At 40.0% G+C, this 13,356-nt stretch overlaps 1 protein-coding gene across 1 annotated transcript in view; it reads left to right on the top strand.

The window, feature by feature from the left end:
* Positions 1–13,356, top strand: part of CPNE4 (copine 4) — a 493,405-nt gene that overhangs the window by 122,575 nt on the left and 357,474 nt on the right. The gene's annotated exons all lie outside the window — the stretch shown is intronic.

The following is a 13,356-nucleotide window of genomic DNA, read 5'->3' as shown; positions in this document are numbered from 1 at the left end:
TGTTTTGTTTTTTTATGTTTATTTATTTTTGAGAGAGAGAGACAGCAGGAGCAGGGGAGGGGCAGAGAGAGAGGAAGAGACAAAATCCAAAGCAGGCTGCAGGCTCTGAGCTGTCAGCACAGAGCCCGACGTGGGGCTCGAACTCACGAACTGTGAGATCATGACCCGAGCTGTAGTCAGACACTTAACCCACTGAGCCACCCAGATGCCCCTCCCAAAGTTTGTTTTTGTTTTTCTCTTTTGCTAATCATTCATCTTTGAAAGTGTTCCATGAAAAATTTTCTGGGACTAAGTTTGGAACGCATTTTACATCATACCTACCTCCTTTGTGGAGATTCACAGAGCACATTCACATACTAAAGACTAAAACTTCCTGCTGTAAAGAAACCTACTTTATGTTATAAAATCTTACATTTGCTTCTTTTGTAAATATCTATTAGTACCTCATACAATAAAATAATAGTTCCATAGCATAGTGCTATGTAGAAAACAGCCAGAAGAAATTCCACCTGGATGTTTTTTCCTTTCTAGTGCTATTGCAAGTTTCTGAGTTTCTCCTTGACTATTTTAATGGAAATACAGCAAAAAGCAAAACAGGCAAATTAATCCATTATAAATATTTACTTATCTATATCCCCATTTGCCTGTGAGCTCCTTGAATGTAGTTACCCCGTCTTTTCATCTTTGTATCTCCCAGTTCCCAGCATGGTTTCCAGCACCTACTTGAAGCGTTCAATAAATATTTTATGAATGAATGAATGAGATATAACATTCTGGGACTGCCAGCATTGAGGAACTCAAGTAGAACTGGAAAGCAACCCTAGATTTTAAGGTGTACAGGAGGCAGAACACCATTACGGAAGAAATCCTGAACTTTGGAGTTGGGGTTTAAAAAACTCTGGTTGAATCCTGCCTCTTCCACTTTTTAGTAATGTGATCTAGCAATTTACTTAGATTTTCTGAATCTCACGTTTTTCATCTGTAAAATTAAAATAATATCAAGTTCCCTTTTATAACCATTGAAAGGATTAGAGGTGCTAGTGAGACTGGACACATTGAGCATTGCGCTGCACACATAAGTATTCAAGAACAGTTGCTATAATCGGTATCGCTGTGGCTGTTATTACTTTATGTGTGGCACTTGTTTCTCTGGTCTGTCTCTGCCCACATCGGAGCCTACAGATTTTCCTGTGCTCAGATTCTTCTCACATTTGGGGAGGATTGGAAATCCACAGAACTCTTCAGCTGCCACACACGTGGCATCTATCATATTTCTTCCTCATCTAATAATGTCTCCTCTAAAGCCTTGCCCAGGTTCTTAGACTTGATCAATGTGGCCTCCCCGTCCTGCTGCCAGAGGACCCCTAAAGTTTCTCCATGCTAGCAGAGAGAGTCTTCTTCTTTTCAAATAATTCCAGTGAATATGCATTTCTCACATTGTTATGCAGAAGCTATCCCACCTTGCAGTCTGGTCCTCTGGAAGTTTGGGAAAGAGAGAGAGAGAGAGAGAGAGAGAACAAGAACGAACCTGTGTGTGGTGTGTGTGTGTGTCCATGTGTGGATGCTGGATGCCATTCCTTCCACATGTGCTGTGGCTTTCCTCTTCCCCAAAGCATCACCCACGTGTCCGTGAGGGCTGGTCATATAACCTCTCTCTGAGACAGACAGGATGCTATTTTCCACAGTGTCCATCCTTTTAAGCAGTTCTTCTCCACTCCCAAAAACCATGTCCGGTTCACATGCTACTTCTACCTAAATTCTTGTCTCTCCTTTGTTTTTATCCGTAGCTGCTCTAGCAAGGCCATTTGCCACAAAGCTTATGTTCTGCCATTTGGAAACTTTTAGTAGAAACATTATTACACATCAGACTTAAAGGTAATGCCGTGTTATTCCTCAAATAAATAAATAAATAAATACAGAGCTACCCTATGACCCAACAATTACACTACTAGATATTTATTGAAAGGATACAGGTGTGCTATTTCGAAGGGACACATGAACCCCAGTGTTTATAGCAGTGCTATTGACAATAGCCAAAGCTTGGAAAGAGCCCCAATGTCCGTCAATAGATGAATGGATAAAGAAGATGTGGTGTTTATATGCGTGCGCGCACACACACACACACACACACACACACACACACACACACACACACAATGGAGTATTACTCAGCAATCAAAAGGAATGAAGTCTTACCATTTGCAACATTGTGGATAGCACTAGAGTGTATTATGCTAAGCGAAATTAATCAGTCAGAGAAAGACAAATATATGACTTCACTCAGATGTGGAATTTAAAATACAAAACAGATGAAAATAAGGGAAAGGAAACAAATAATATGAAAACAGAGAGAGGGACAAAACATGAGACTCTTTTTTTTATTTTATTTTTAATTTTTTAAAATTTACATCCAAATTAGTATATAGTGCAACAATGATTTCAGGAGTAGATTCCTTAGTGCCCCTTACCCATTTAGCCCATCTGCCCTCCCACAACCCCCCAGTAACCCTCAGTTTGTTCTCCATATTTATGAGTCTCTTCTGTTTTGTTCCCTTCCCTGTTTTTATATTATTTTTGCTTCCCTTCCCTTGTGTTATCTGTTTTGTGTCTCAAAGTCCTCATATGAGTGAAGTCATATGATTTTTGTCTTTCTCTCACTGACTAATTTCACTTAGCATAATACCCTACAGTTCCATTCATGTAGTTGCAAATAGCAAGATTTCATTCTTTTTGATTGCCGAGTAATACTCCACTGTATATATATATACACCACATTTTCTTTATCCATTCATCCATGGATGGACATTTGGGCTCTTTCCATACTTTGACTATTGTTGATAGTGCTGCTATAAACATGGGGGTGCATGTGTCCCTTCGAAACAGCACACCTGTATCCCGTGGATCAATGCCTAGTAGTGCAATTGCTGGGTCGTAGGGTAGTTCTATTTTTAGTTTTTTGAGTAACCTCCATACTGTTTTCCAGAGTGGCTGTACCAGCTTGCATTCCTATAGAGACTCTTAAATATAGAGAACAAGCTGAGGGTTACTGGAGTGGTCATACATGGGGGGATGGGCTAAATGGGCAAGGGGCATTAAGGAGGACACTTGTTGGGATGAGCACTGGATGATGTTATATGTAGGGGATAAATCACTGGATTCTACTCCTGAAATCCTTATTGCACCATATGCTCATTAATTTGGGTGTAAATTAAAAAGTAAATTAAAAAAAAAATAAAGGTAATGCCACATTAGAAGGAAGTTCTAAGGAGATACTCACCCCAGTATTTTCCTTAAGGTCTGTCCCAGTACCAGCAGAGAAGCCACAAGCTGCCACTTTCCCTGAGGCTTATGTGGGCAGCAGCCATCATTAATGGTGCACTCTTTCCCCCGCAGTCTGTCTTCATGCAGTACCACAGGCAGTCACCACCAGTCGGCTGGAGTGGCAGATGAGGAAAGCCTAGGAGCCAAACTTGGACCTATTAAGTCCTTTTAGTGACTCTGCATCCAATCTCCACCACAGAGTGCGCAGCTAGATTCCTCTTATAAAAGAGACCTGTTTTAATGAATTGCTTTAAGGTGAGGTCCTAGACCTTGCCTTTATATTGGGAAGTGTTTTTGAGCAACACCACTTAGCTTTAGTCTTCAGGAGAAACAAAATCTTAAAAAAAAAGAAAGAAAAGAAAGCTATGAACAGGAGTCTAATACGGTGTGTCCAGTACATGTCAATTATGTTAGCCACTAGCCACAGGTGGCTATTTAAGTTTAAATTTAGTTGAAATACAATTAAAAACTCACTCAACTGCACTAGCCAGCGTTGAAGGGCTCATCGGGTATGCTGTATGGGTCAGCATAGATATGAAACATTTTTAAAACCACACATATTGCTGTTAAGCAGAGCTGAATTATAGTTCATGTTCTGTATCCTGAGAGGCATTTCTTTTTTACACTTTGTCATCTACTCAACCCCTTCTTCTTTCCCAAAACACATCATGTTGTCCTTTACCACCTAAGCAATAGCATGTAAATGCTAGGGTGTCATTAAAAGCAGAAGCAAGTCTTAAATGAGAAGGTGTAGGAGCAGATAAGAGATCGTAAGTAGATCACTTATCATGCTTTCTCAAGGAAATTGGCTTCTGACTTTATATGGCGTCTTAGATTCTGCTGTTGAATGTAAAAATAATCTTGCTCCTTTCTTCCTTTAAATTTAGCTACATGTATGAGACCAGAAGCCCGAAATCCATTTTGTGAGCCCCTAGCTTCCTGTTAACGTGATATTAATGGAAGAATCCAACCTATGATTATATTAAAAAAGGCAAATAACTGAACAAAATAAGGCTGGGATTTGATCTTTCCACTGGGTAAATTTAGTTGCCTGAGAAACAGGAGGAAATTATTTCAGTGCCAAAATAATAAAGAACATCACTGAATTTGCTCTTTCTCTCTCCTTCAGGAGCTATAGTTGGTATGATAGGAAAAAGAGGGCTCTGACATGGAAGAGATAGTCATTCATACGATTTCCTTTGATATTTTGTTCAAGTTTTACTTCTAAAAGTTTCTATCAGCCTTTATAATTATCCAGTTAAATTTATACATCCAGTTCTTCTCCCAAAAATGGGTGACATTTGAATGCTATAAAATTAATATAAATGTGATGCGATGGACATAATTGCTTTCTAGAAAACTCTCATCTTTATGACTCACTGTTAGAGACAAAAATGTGAGCCTGGAAGTTCCTAGAACATCGATATATCTGATTCCTTATGCACATTTCCTCAAGAAAGCTGTTTTTCAGGAAATAACATCTCTGCTGAATTTTTTCTTTTAGTCTGTCTGTTTTCTCAAATTAGAAAGCTCAGGAAATGACTGAAATAATAATTTATTGCCCTTGAGTGATTTGGCGTAGTATATTCTCGAAAAACATTCATGTACACATAGTGTGATTTTGAATCTTATTCATTCGAACCATGGCCTTTTGTGGTTCACATGGTTTTATCTCTGGGTTTGCTGGGCGTGTTAGCTCCACCATCTGTAACCCAGCAAATGCTCAGGGTTTGAAATCCTCAGAGTGGGGACACTGGATTCCCAGACCTCTCAACTTGCTGACAAGGCTACTGAAACACAGTTGCAAAAATGACTTGAGCTGCCTGAAAGTAAGGGGAAAAAGAAAAGTGAATTTTTAAACACTGCTAGAGCACAAGCTCATTAATGCACACACTGTGCCGTAGAGATTTGTTAAGATTGAAACAGGGTTGAAGTTTGCCTTTGCATCATCTAGAAAGAAAGTAATTGTTAAGCAAATTAAGAATGTAAATCATTTTATAAGAAATGGTCAAATACACAGGTTTGGAAGTCCATTAGACCCAGGCTTAATTCCTGGCTCTGTCACTTACCAGCTATGACATTGGGGCAGGTTACTTAACTACCACCGTGAATCTCATTTTTTACATCTATGGCACAGGGCTTACAAGTCTTTTTTTTTTTAAATATGTGAAATTTATTGTCAAATTGGTTTCCATACAACACCCAGTGCTCATCCCAAAAGATGCCCTCTTCAATACCCATCACCCACCCTCCCCTCCCTCCCACCCCCCATCAGCCCTCAGTTCTCATTTTTTAAGAGTCTCTCATGCTTTGGCTCTCTCCCACTCTAACCTTTTTTTTTTTTTTTATCCTTCCCCTCCCCCATGGGTTCCTGTTAAGTTTCTCAGGATCCACATAAGAGTGAAAACATATAGTATCTGTCTTTCTCTGTATGGCTTATTTCACTTAGCATAACACTCTCCATTTCTGTCCACGTTGCTACAAAGGGCCATATTTCATTCTTTCTCATTGCCACGTAGTACTCCATTGTGTATATAAACCACAATTTCTTTATCCATTCGTCAGTTGATAGACATTTAGGCTCTTTCCATAACCTGGCTATTGTTGAGAGTGCTGCTATAAACATTGGGGTACAAGTAGGGCTTACAATTCTTATCTCAAGAGATTGTTTCAAGGATTAAATGCAACAGTATATATATAGTTGGTTATTAGCATAGTTAGCATTAGTGACTAGGGAGGCAAGTTCTTTTTAAAAGAGATTTATAGAGAATCATATGCTTGATGAGGACAGAAAGTATAAATATTCACTGCTTTTCTCCCTTTCCCACCCTCTTGGGAAGATTCAGTGTTTGCGCTGCCAAAGGGGGAGCTGACAGGGTAAGTAATGATTAAAGTTGTGAGAGGAGAGAAACCTAGAGGGCAGATTAATTTACAAAATAAAGACTCTCTATGAAAGAAATTTTTAAAAAAGGATCTAAAAGCCTGGGAGACTGAGAGAGAAGGGTGCTGCAGGTTTTATGGGGTGGACAAAAACAGGGCGGGGGGTGGCTGCAGTCAGACATTCAGGGGAACCAGGTGTGTCAAGAAAATGTTGGGAAGCATTGTATGCTTTTTTTGGAAAGTCTACTTAAGTAGCTGTCCCATAGGGGAGGCAAGCATGGCAGAGTGGGTAAGGGCCCAAATTCTGGCCCTGGAGTTCTGGGTTCAAATCCTTGTCCTTACTCTGTGCCTGGTTAGCCAAGTGCAATTGTTGCACTTCTGTGAGCTGTGGTCCTGTCCTGGGAAATGGGTGTCCTACCAACACCTACCATGGGATTCTCTTGAGGATCAGGTGAGGGATTTTCCTGGGGATCTGATGACTTAATGTCCAGTGCCTGTCAGATATAGAAGAGCTTGATAAATGTTACCTGAACTTCCTGGTATAATTTCTAGAAAGTACAATTTGCATTTATTGAATGCTCAGTGTAGACTAGGCACTCTTCTGAGGAATTTATGTGGATTCATTCATTTAAAGCTCAAGACAACTCTACAAGATAGGGACTATGATTATCCCATTTTCCACATTATAAAACTGAGGTAGAGAGGATTCCAGTAATTTGCCCAGAGTCATACAAGTGAGTAATACTTGTATTAGCCTCAAATGCTCTCTCTAATGCTTCATCCACACTCTTATCCTCTATGCCTTTCTGCAGCTCCTTTGTGGGTGTCTGATCTTAAGATAAACAACCCCTGGAACAGTTTGTCTCATTTTATAAATGCTGAATTTATATTCAAAAACCTTGCTACTCAAAGTGTGGTCCAAAAGCCAGTAAGATCAGTGACAGAATCAGAAGCAGAATCGGAGGCCCCACCACAGACTCTTGAAACAGGAACTATGTTTTAACAAGCTCCCCATGATTTATGATCGTGATTTATGATCATGTTAAAGTCTGAAAAGTGCTGCTCCAGAATATGAACCCTTGGGCAGATGGACTGGCTTAGTGCTTGCCACCTAAGAGCAGATTTATTCTTTTTTTTTTTTAAGATTTTATTTTTAAGTAATCTTTACACCCAGTGTGGGGCTTGAACTTACAACCCTGAGATCAGGAATAGCATGCTCCACTGACTGAGGCAGCCAGGTGCCCCGAGTAGATTTATTCTTGATCTAAAAGTATACCAAGGAATATTGAATACAAAATAAATTGATGAGTCCTAGTGGAGTAGCATCTGGTTTATCTTCAGCTGAGTGAATGAATGCCTGCTGCCTCCAGCATCCAGCACAGTGCCAGGCACGTAGCAGAAACCTCATGCATATTTCTTGAATCAAGATGGAAATGTTGTGCGATAGAGATATCCAGCACACCAGCCTTCCCTGGATGTGCTGTGACATTTAAAAAGGCCAAGTAATGCCAAAGCAAGCAGAACAGTGATTATGCACTTATTCTTAACACAGTTTTAAGACAAGCTCTGCTCAGTTGGTTCCCCTGTGAACTCAAGCTGATTCTCTTCCCTCTTGAGCTCTCTATTGTCTTGGCGTTATTTGCAACTCATTCAGAACCTAATTAAGTTTCAGGATCAGTTTGTCCTGTTAGAGAGTGTGGATATGCTGAAGTGGTGGGTTTTTTTTTTCTTTTTAATATAACTTAAATTATCTGAGTGAAAGGACAATTATAATTTGCTTCTAAAATTGGCCAAAAGTCAGCTTTCATCAAAATAATTCTCAGCAGACATTAGTCTCTGTAAAACCAAGGTATTGTACGAAAGGCAACAAAGAGGATTTAAACAGGCCTCGGAAAATGTATTGATAATCTGGTCATATTAATCCTGTTCTCTAACAGAGTGTGAAATTAGTTGTTTACTTCACTTATCTGTGTCTGGAGGTAGCTGATCACTCGTTGACAGAGCCATATTTTGTGATCACCTTTCAGCAGTGAGCTTCTGCTGGGCCAAAGCCAAGCAATTCGACTTCACTGTCTATGTAGCACCTCCAAAGTCAAGGTCAGGACTATTGTTCTCTGGGAAGCCAGAGGAACTCATGAACTCCAGTATATCTGCTCAGGGCTTTCATTTGTGCATGGACATGAAGGTAAGCCAGGATGCTAGGTATAATTGTGAAAGGTTAGGAGTTTTATCTTCAGTATCTCTACATCTTACCTAAATGCTATCTTCCACTCCCCATCTGAATTGAAGATTTGTATTGGTTTCATCATCAGTCTACAAATATTATCAAGATGAACATTATTGGGGATACAGTAAACTGTAAGAATAGTCTCTGACCTAAAGGAGTTTTTATACACACACACACACGCACACACACACACACACACACACACACACACACACACCAGAGATTAACCAGTGAGGTGAAATAGACCCTGTTGATATTCTGCCCAGATCCCTTTATCAATTTAGTGGATCCATCCCCCAGTGGTGGTGAGTGTTGGCTGTTAATGGCTCACAGCTGTCTCTTCTGAAGCATTGACTACTCTTAGCCAGTGGGGATAGGGACCAAAACTAAGAGGTTATGCTTTCTCTACCCTGGCATGACTGACTTATATGGGATTATATAAGAGGCCAGACCTCTTTCCATGAGGTGGACAAACCCATGTTATAATCCATGCTAGAGAGCCTCCCATTGGAACCATGCTTCAGCGGTTGGACCTCTACTGAGGCTACTTCCTTGCTTCCTTCACTTCCTTTCTATCCTCTGCTCAGTTAATCAAGTACATCTGAATCCCTGTTTCAGTCTCTGCCTCTATGATGCCCAACTTAAGACTTGTAGGAAATTAATACTACCCATAAAACTGGTAGAACAAAAGGAGGAAACAGTATTACCAAAGTGCAGTGAGAGCTATAACCTTGGAGATAGAATTGCCTGACAGGACCAGGGTCATTCTGGGAATTTCCACTGCTAAGGAACAGGGTAGGAGTTAGGAAGAAATATTCTCTCCCTCCCTTCCCTGGGTCTACATCCCTTTAGTCAAACTCAACAGGTGTCTTAAGTCTATATGAACTGCTGTCACAAAGCACCATAGACTTGGTGGCTTATGAACAACAGAAATTTATTTCTCACAGTTTTGGAGTCTGCAAGTTCAAGATCAGGGTGGGCTTCAAGAACAGCATGCAGGTGAGGGTTCTCTCCTACATCACATACTTCTCATTGTATCCTCATGTAGTGGAAGGGCCTAGGACACTCTATGGGATCTCTTTTTTAAGAGCAATAATCTCATTCATAAGGGCTCCACTCTCATGACCTAATCACCCCAAAGTCCCCACCTACTAATACTATCACCTTTGGGGGTTAGGATTTCAATGTCTGAATTTGGGGAAGGGGGTGGGTGGACACAAACATTCAGACCATATCAACAGGAAAGTAGCCAGCAATGAGCTGGCAGTCAATACAAGTCAGTGTCTGAGATCCCTAAGTAAGAGAAAAAGGGAGACGAATCAAAGAGGAAGGAAGAAATAGGTAATGACCAGCATAGCAGCCTTGGACAATCACAAACTTTTTTCTGTCCTTCATTCCAACCATCACATTGGCACCAGATTGATCTTTATCAAATGCTTATTACATCATGTTCATTTTCTGAGCTTTAAATCCTCCAAGTGTTTCCCATTGCCTAAAGGAATGATCCATAAAATTTCTGGATCATGTACCCCTTTGATTAAAAAAAATTTCTAACCATGTGCCCTGGTTCATTTGTGTATTCATTTGTAAACTATTTAATTTCCTATCAACTAATAAATAGCTCTGAGTACTATGTAGGATATATCATTAATTATTATATGCATAAATTATGTATTTCAAGAAGATTTCTTAATAACTAAAAAAACTGTGGACAGTTTTTGGCACCTGCAACTGGATTGTTTTTTGATTTTTTAGAAAGAGAGAGCACGCACGCAAGTACGGGAGAGGGGCAGAGGGAGTGAGAGAATCTTAAAAGGGATCCATGCTCAGCACGGAGCCCTGCTGAAGCTGACGCAGGGGGTCAATCCCATGACCCTGGGATCATGACCTGAGCCAAAATTAAGAGTTGGATACTCAACCCACTGAGCCACGCGGGTGCCCCACATATTGTTACCATTGTTTTACTACCTGCCTTGTGAATGTATGAGAGTTACTGGTTAATGTATTTGAATCTTCAGACAAACTACTGATTTGGAAGGTAGCTGTATGAATAGGTGGAGAGTGCTATGCCCAGAAGGTGTGGGCTACAAAGACAGAATGCATTTAAGGTGGCTAGTAGAACTTTGATCTTAAAGTAACGGTGGGAATCCTAAAAGAGTTTCAGTTGGCAGTGGGAAAATGAATAATTTAATACTAGAGCAGTCAGATTACAATAATAATAGCTCTACTTTTGGAGCACCTACTGTATACCTGGCATTATGCTAATCACTTTACATACATTATTTCATCTGCTTATCATAGCAACTCTTCAGAGTAGGTATTAAGTACCCTGCTCACGGTCACACACTTAGTTAGCAGAGAAACCAGAATTTGAACCTGGAAGGAACTACATGTCTTCTTGATAGAATCTTTTTTTCCATTATACCTCATGATTAAGACTAGACATTAGAGAAGATGTCTCATTCTGTACAAGAAGCTTGTGTTCTATATAAAGGAGTCAGTGGGTCAAGAAAGTGGATGGATGAAAGGGGCCAAGCTGAAAAGGCTATACACTCTATGATTCTAACTATATGGCATTCTGGGAAAAGGCAAAACTATGGAGACAGTAAAAAGATCAGTGGTTGCCAAGGGTTAGCAGGGAGGCAGGAATGGATAGAGAGAGCACAGAGGATTTTTAGGGCAGTGAAACTACTCTGTATGATACTATAATGGTAGGTCCATGCCATTATATATTTGTCTAAACCCATAGAATATGCAACATGAAGAGTGAACTCTAATGTCAACTATGGACTCTGGATGATAATGATGAGGCAAGGTTCCTCAGCTGTAACAGATACACTCTGGTGGGGCACTTTGATGAGGAGAATGATACGCAGGTGGGGGAAGAGGGGATATAGGAAATCTTTGTACCTTCTTCTAAGTTTTGCTGTGAATCAAAAAATAAATTGTTCTGAAAAATGAATTATTTAAGAAAAATAAAATAAAACAAGAAAAAGAGAAAGAAAAGAGATGGACACAGGCATGAGTCTACAAGGATAGGGGCTGTTAGAAGAGATAATATCTCCTAGAGATAGGAAAGACCACTTAGAACAGCACAAGGGAAATGTGAATTCCAAGGAACCAGTTAATGCATTGGGAAAAGCAGAATTCAGGAAGACATTGATTGAAGAATGAGCTATCTTTATCAAAAAGTTGATAAAGTGCTCACAACATACTTCCAACACTACCTGAACACAAAGCCATGTTCCAGTAGTCTATTCCTTCTTTTTTTTCCACTGTTTTTTTAAACTTGCATCTCATATATATATGCTCTGTCTTCTACGTTGCTTTAATAATTGGTGTACTCACAACGTGTAAAATTAGAGGGACAATTTATTAAGCTGTGCATTTATGATTTGTAAATTTCCTATACATGAGTAAAATTTACTTAAAAATAGAAGGAAAATATGATTCTGTATGGAGGTTGAAATAAATCAGGGATAGTGTATTCACTGATCCTTAATAGATTCAAGCATTCTCCGGCTAAAGGTATTACGAGTAGTAAAAACAGCTCTGGGCTAGGGGATAGAAAACTGGCATTTTGGCCCCAGTTCTGTGATTAGAGTAACTGTGTGACATGGTTAAGGTGCCAGTTCTTTCTGAGCTTGAATTTTCTTATATATATATATATATATATATATATATATATATATGAAATTTATTGACAAATTGGTTTCCATACAACACCCAGTGCTCATCCCAAAAGGTGCCCTCCTCAATACCCATCACCCACCCCCCCTCCCTCCCACCCCCCATCAACCCTCAGTTTGTTCTCAGTTTTTAAGAGTCTCTTATGCTTTGGCTCTCTCCCACTCTAACCTCTTTTTTTTTTTCCTTCCCCTCCCCCATGGGTTCCTGTTAAGTTTCTCAGGATCCACATAAGAGTGAAACCATATGGTATCTGTCTTTCTCTGTATGGCTTATTTCACTTAGCATCACACTCTCCAGTTCCATCCACGTTGCTACAAAAGGCCATATTTCATTTTTTCTCATTGCCACGTAGTATTCCATTGTGTATATAAACCACAGTTTCTTTATCCATTCATCAGTTGATGGACATTTAGGCTCTTTCCATAATTTGGCTATTGTTGAGAGTGCTGCTATGAACATTGGGGTACAAGTGCCCCTATGCATCAGTACTCCTGTATCCCTTGGATAAATTCCTAACAGTGCTATTGCTGGGTCATAGGGTAGGTCTATTTTTAATTTTCTGAGGAACCTCCACACTGCTTTCCAGAGCGGCTGCACCAATTTGCATTCCCACCAACAGTGCAAGAGGGCTCCCGTTTCTCCACATCCTCTCCAGCATCTAGTCTCCTGATTTGTTCATTTTGGCCACTCTGACTGGCGTGAGGTGATACCTGAGTGTGGTTTTGATTTGTATTTCCCTGATAAGGAGCGACGCTGAACATCTTTTCATGTGCCTGTTGGCCATCTGGATGTCTTCTTTGGAGAAGTGTCTATTCATGTTTTCTGCCCATTTCTTCACTGGGTTATTTGTTTTTCGGGTGTGGAGTTTGGTGAGCTCTTTATAGATTTTAGATACTAGCCCTTTGTCCGATATGTCATTTGCAAATATCTTTTCCCATCCCGTTGGTTGCCTTTTAGTTTTGTTGGTTGTTTCCTTTGCTGTGCAGAAGCTTTTTATCTTCATAAGGTCCCAGTCATTCACTTTTGCTTTTAATTCCCTTGCCTTTGGGGATGTGTCGAGTAAGAGATTGCTACGGCTGAGGTCAGAGAGGTCTTTTCCTGCTTTCTCCTCTAAGGTTTTGATGGTTTCCTGTCTCACATTTAGGTCCTTTATCCATTTTGAGTTTAGTTTTGTGAATGGTGTGAGAAAGTGGTCTAGTTTCAACCTTCTGCATGTTGCTGTCCAGTTCTCCCAGCAC

This window comes from Lynx rufus, unplaced genomic scaffold (assembly GCF_022079265.1).
Source record: "Lynx rufus isolate CCGP_SWC_20201006 ecotype Redwood Valley unplaced genomic scaffold, mLynRuf1.p SCAF_5, whole genome shotgun sequence".
In the NCBI taxonomy this organism is placed as follows: Eukaryota; Metazoa; Chordata; class Mammalia; order Carnivora; family Felidae; genus Lynx; species Lynx rufus.
Note: the sequence above shows the minus strand (reverse complement) of the source record. Positions and strands in the feature narration are given on the sequence as shown.